This window comes from Puntigrus tetrazona, chromosome 16 (assembly GCF_018831695.1).
Source record: "Puntigrus tetrazona isolate hp1 chromosome 16, ASM1883169v1, whole genome shotgun sequence".
Lineage (NCBI taxonomy): Eukaryota > Metazoa > Chordata > Actinopteri > Cypriniformes > Cyprinidae > Puntigrus > Puntigrus tetrazona.
This window is the reverse complement of record NC_056714.1, coordinates 1,254,741-1,260,740: the sequence shown is the minus strand read 5'-3', so window position 1 is coordinate 1,260,740 and position 6,000 is coordinate 1,254,741. Positions and strand designations below refer to the sequence as shown.

At 40.8% G+C, this 6,000-nt stretch overlaps 1 pseudogene; it reads left to right on the top strand.

The window, feature by feature from the left end:
• The first annotated feature begins 647 nt into the window (after window positions 1-647).
• The window catches only part of LOC122360978, a 130,648-nt pseudogene continuing 125,295 nt past the window's right edge, over window positions 648-6,000 (top strand).

The window sequence follows — 6,000 nt, the reverse complement described above, 5'->3', positions numbered from 1 at the left end:
TTAATTGACAATTCGATTTTTGCCACGATCACATAGCTTTAGTTTTAACATTCAGTTTTTTGAGCATTCTTTGCAATTACACCCAATTTTACCAGTTCACCTTGTACTTACCTATTTATTGCTTTGAAAACCGTGGCGCTTCACTCTCTGTTTGTGTTGTTCCGTCATAATGAATGGTAATTTAGTAGCTCCACGTATGCCAGTTCCACAGCAAGAACATACAGCGGCCAGCGTAAAAATTACCACTCTGTAATTCGGGACCACTTTGACTCTAAAGCCGAGAAAGCCTGTCATTTATCTCACACATTTGTCTCTCAACTCTCGAGAGCTGATGAATGAAGAACAATCACCATTTCTCAACACTGGGCTCCACTCAGCAATAAGACAGAGTGTCTTAGCGCTCAGTCAGTGTTTTTGTCTTGAATATAATCAATTACCCTTAGCTGTGTAAATATAGGAGAACGCCATACACTGCTCAAGTGCTTTGACAGTCATTTTGTCTTCATCTATATCAGTTCTCTCTCTCTCTCTCTCTCTCTCTTTTTCCCACAGACAGATTGGTGTATCGTATCCAATGACTCAATGACTGCTGTGGAGCTCCTGTATCTGGCTCAGTAGCGTGGAGTCGTCACACCCTGAAGAGAGAGGAGAAAATGGACAGGCAGAAGGACTTGAGAATGCTGGGTCGGCCTCTCAGAAGGTCAGTGAAGTCCCGTCGTTCTGTAAGACGCCATGCTGACATTCGCTCTTATTTACAGGTCTGAAAGCAGACGGGCCTCTCGATGTTTGCTCTTTACCCGTGAGGAAGGCGATGGCAAATTTAGCTGCAGGCAGCAATTATGCAGCCAAGCCCCAAAAGCTACACGCCAGTCGTACGTTGGAGCAGATTTGTCTGTTGCGTGACTCCTTTGAGTTACATAACATAAATGAGTTTAAGGAATATATGCAGATTTACCAGTATTTATATCTTTATAGCATCATTCGTAGGGCAACCGCATCCAGACATTTTTGCCAAAGTGACTTACAAATGAGGCAATGGATGCCATCAAAGTCGACAAAGAGCAATGATATGCAAGTGTTATGGCGAGTCTCAGTTAGCGCAATGCAAATACGCATGGCATGTATGCATAAATGCATATATACATAAATGAAAAGAAAACAGAATAGAGCAAGCTAGTGTTAGAGGCCTTTTTTGCTTTTCTTAATTGTCAAATACATAAAACGAAAAAAAAACACAAGCAGTTAGTAAATGAATGAGAGTGCAGGTCTAAAGGAGATGAAATGCACAGTTGATGCTGTAGGATAATGACTGACATCATGTAGGAAATAATTTAATTTGCAAGTAGAGTAGGTTTATTACCGTTTCTTGGAGGCATTACCATGGTTCTTCTGGATTTGAATGTCTGTAAATGTAAACCGATATTTCCTACTGACACACTACAGCAAAACAAAGCGCATTTTATTGCTAATGGCCAAAGCCTTTTGCACAGTAATGCACATGGACCCCTGAACGCTACACCTACATGAGCTTGTTGAGCTTCTCCGTTCAAAACCGTTTGCTTTAACAGCTTCCACTGTTCTGGAAAGAGTTTCCGCTATATCACGGCTGTGGAGATTTTCTCAATTCAGATATAAAGCGTCCGTGAGAGGTCGTGCGTGATGTCGGCGTTGGGCTCTGACTCACAGTCGGCGCTCAGATTCATCGTGAAGCTTCTCAGTGGGGTTTCGGTCTGACTTTATGCAGGCCAGTCAAGCTCTTCTAACCTAGACTCAACAAACCATTTCTTTATGCTCTTCGCTTTTGTGCACCGGTGCGGTATCATGCTGGAAGCAGTCTCAATTCTACAAAAAAATCCTTTGCCTGCTGAGGTTTCATGGCTGTTCGTATGACTATTAGCAGCCGTTTTTAATTAAGTGTAACCCGAGTTAGCGAACTTGTTAATTAGTAGGTGTCCACTTACTTTTGGCCATGCAGCAAACCATTAAATACAGCCAAAAGGAGCTATAAAAGTAAATGTATGCAGTACAAGCCAGCACCGCTCACATCCCCAGATGTAGTCTGCGCAGTCATTGTCTGAAAGTATTGCACAAGTCTGGTCTCCGTTGGCCATTTTGCTGGTCTTGTATCTGAGTTTATTCTCGGTGGGAGGGGAGGTTTTTAGAGCGCTAAATGGCGTATTACGCGAGGAAGCCCGTGACCCTTTGACTCTCCGGCTTGTCTGCGGTGGCTCCAATCGATTCGGCGATGACAGCGAGAGAACCCATCCCGTCTGAATTTGGATTCCCTAGGTGCTCCTTCACAAAGGGACACTGATCTTGAACCCTGGAAGTGAGATGATTCGTGAGAAGTGTAAATGTATCCGGACTTTCGTGTAGAACAGCCTCAGATCAACAGAATTCGGCTTCCAGTATTTCAGTATATCGGTGAAAATGTAGCATGTTTTGCTGATCACGAAATAAACATATTCACAGCCTCATAAACAAAGCGATGGGGTTATGACTGGCGCCCCATCTCATAATCAATAGAAAAACATTCTGTTGCCGGGAGACAAATGTGTGTGTGTGTTTTGTAAGCAAACACCCAGGCAGATGTTCGACTGAATATATCTAGTTCAAAGTCTCATTTTTTCATGTTTTTTTTTCTTCTCCACAAGCCCATCATTTAGAGAACATCTGGACTCTACTGATAAGCGTGTGATTTAGACATATTCAGTATCTGTTCTAATTGATAAACACCTAAACAATTTTGATTGCTTGTAATATTCACTTACTTTTTAGCAATTACATATGAATAACTTTAATAATAATAATAATTATTAATGTCACAATGAACATACGTAACAGTAGTGCTAAAAAGAATGTGAAATATTAATTTATTTTAGTAATAATTCAAATTTTCAACGTCACACGACCTTTCAGAAATCATTCTAATTTACTGATTTGCTGCTCGAGTATTATAAATGTTAAAAACATTTGTGCTGCTTCATATTTTTGTGAAGACTGTGATGCATTATATTCCCAGGATTCTTTCAAAGTTCAAAGCATTTACCTTAAGCTGGAATATTTTTGTTACATTGCGTGTATCTTTTACTGTCACGCTTATCGATTTAATGCTTCCCTATCACATAAAAGTTAGACTCAATCACGCCAGAGTATGCGGGGCTGTCGCATGTAATCGGCTCACTAAGACTGATCCGTATCGTTCTGTATGCGGTGTTTTTACACACTGCGCTCAGCTGCGTTAAGAGATGCGAGTTCGGGCTGGAAAGGCGGTTCTGGGCCGAGACCCGTGGCGGCAGGAGGATGCTAAAGCCCGGTCAGTCGGGCAGATGGCATTTGGCAGCTCTGTCTGTGGCTGGATGCCCTCATTGGCGACCAGCAGGTGCTTCAGGCGTCCAGAGTGCCAGCTGTGTGCAGGAGAAGCGAGGATGGGAACAGAAGCGCGGTCGGCGCAGCGGTCATTCAAAATTGGACAAACAAAGATAAATGCAGTCGGATTGGATCCTAATGAAATCCGTCGTGCTCTCATCGTGATGGCCGTGCATATGCGTTCGGCCTGTGCCTCTTCGGCGGCATCCTTCCTCTCTTTCACCTCCGCCCGTTGGCAACAGACTCCATTTGCATGGGCTTATGCGACCTCCACCCCAGCTCCGCTCTGTTGCTCAGCTCTCTCTCTCACCCGTTTTGAAATTCATTTATGCAGTTGCGAGAAAGTTGGGGATCGAGCCGGCAGGGCAGCCTCGGTTACCGAGCAAGAAGGATAATTCAATGAATTAGCCGTTGAGTGTCTGGGAAGCGAGATAGCCTCTGCGTGTCTTCAGGGCTTCGAGACAGAGACCACAGTCATTCTTTTCAAGCATGCAGCACCGTGAAGACTGTACCTAATGGCTGTAGTTTGGTTCGTTGAGTGTTATAATTATAGCTTTGGTGATTAAAACGCGAGCACGTGTTCACAGGGCCGCTCCAGCCTCGCCTCTATGGGAAAGGGACCTCGTAATGCCTTCATAAAACCGCTTGTTTTGTTTTGTATTTTTTCCTCCGCTCTACATGCAGTATCGCATAATAAAAATGATGCATGCTAGGAACGGGGATTTCACATTGCTGGGTTTATGATAGATGCTTAATCATTGGCTGCAGTGACCCTTTGGGTTTTTCAGTGAGGAAAAAAATAAAATAAATAAAAAACAATAAAGATTGTTGTTTACAGCTGTAGAATGTTCGTGTTTGTCTCACAGCTTTTTGCGTTCAGCACCGCCTTTATCGAACAGATTCAAAATTGCAACAGCATTCAAATCTTTGAAGTGTTTTAATATATTGCTCTCTGTTTTTAAGATGTGAAGTGCGTGTTACAGAATTGAACACAAAAGTAATAAAAAAAACTGTACTACTACTACAATTAATCATTTTAAATGCAAAGAAATTGAACATGTTGGGGAAAATGTTTGATGGGTTAAAAAATAAATTGATATCGCACAAAGAGGAGCTTAGATTATTTGTTAGCGACATTATTAACACATTCATATCATTTGTCGTTTTTATATGTAAAAAGCCAACAAAAATATTTATGTACAACATATTTCAAAACTCTGCTTCTTGTAATAGTTGTTTTCAGTGTTTTTATGTCCATCCATGTTTATGAATAATTAAAATGAAAAGCGTGTTGCTGTCACACCGTCACTTCCGCACCTCCATCATGAGGCAGAAGCCACCACCTGCTCGATCCCAATCACCTGACTTCTAATCAGCCGCACCTGCAGCACTCACCTGCCAGCCTTCATAACACGCTCACGGATGATCACGAGGTTACAGACCTGAAGCTCTGGCCTGGCCTGAGGTTTCTCCTAGAAAGGAAAGAACTGATACTTGCCTAATTGCCTAATTTATTATATAGTTTGATCGTCTGGCTATCGCCACTTCCTGAGTTGTTTAATTAAAGGAAGTTTACCTTGGATTTCATCAGTGTCTGTTTCCTCGACCAGATTGTGACCGTTGATGGCTTTAAGAAGGATATCGTACATGTGCGTGACATACAGTATATGTTCAAAGATGATTTGCATATACAGATGAAACCAGATGGGGTTTTTGCTAAATGTTATATAAGAGGATCATACAACATTCATGCTTTTTTTAATATTTATTTACTGAGCCTGAATAAGATATTTTGCCTAAAGACATTTACATGCTCTCTAAGAGAGTATTAGTGAGACTTTTTTAACTCATTCAAAAAAAAAATCATTGTAAATTTTCACTTATTTTGTCCTCTGGGAAACATGCAAGTATCTTCTGTAGCTCCTGGAGGTGGTACCATAAGGGAAAAAAAACAGTGATCCGTCTGAGCAGATGGTAAATGAGATTTATTCTAAATAAGAAAAGTGTACACACCTTCATTCTGTTTCTAAAAAGTTCAAATTGTTTCCTTCTGGAGCATCAGTGAGTTTTTGAAGCTTCTGTAATGGTTGTATATGAGTCCCTCAGCTGTCCTCGGGGGGAAAAGATGGATCTCAAAATCATACAGTCACTGTTGGAATGGGTTCAAATGCAGGAAAAGGATGAAAAACTACTACTTGGATTTTCCGAAGAACAGCAGAGCAGTTTAACTGTTCAGGACAAACGGAGAAACATGAACTATCACTAAACAAAAACACAGCTGTGGATCATTCAGGTAACACAGTAATAAAAAAACAAGGGTGTGTAAACTTTTGAACAGGGTCATTTTTATAAATTCAACTATTATTTTCTATTATGGACTGTATGTAAATTATTATTATTTTTTTAAATATCTTATTCAGGTCAGTACTAAATAAAATGCATGTCTCTTATTTTGGTGAAATAACATTTAGCAAATTCTGAGGCGTATGTAAACATCTGGTTTCATCTGTATATGTGTAACATCTTTGAACATATACTGTATGTCATAGCGCATGTACAGTGTCCTTCTTAAAGCCGTCAACACCTTTTAATATTATTTATAAAGATATCATGGACAGACATAAAAACACT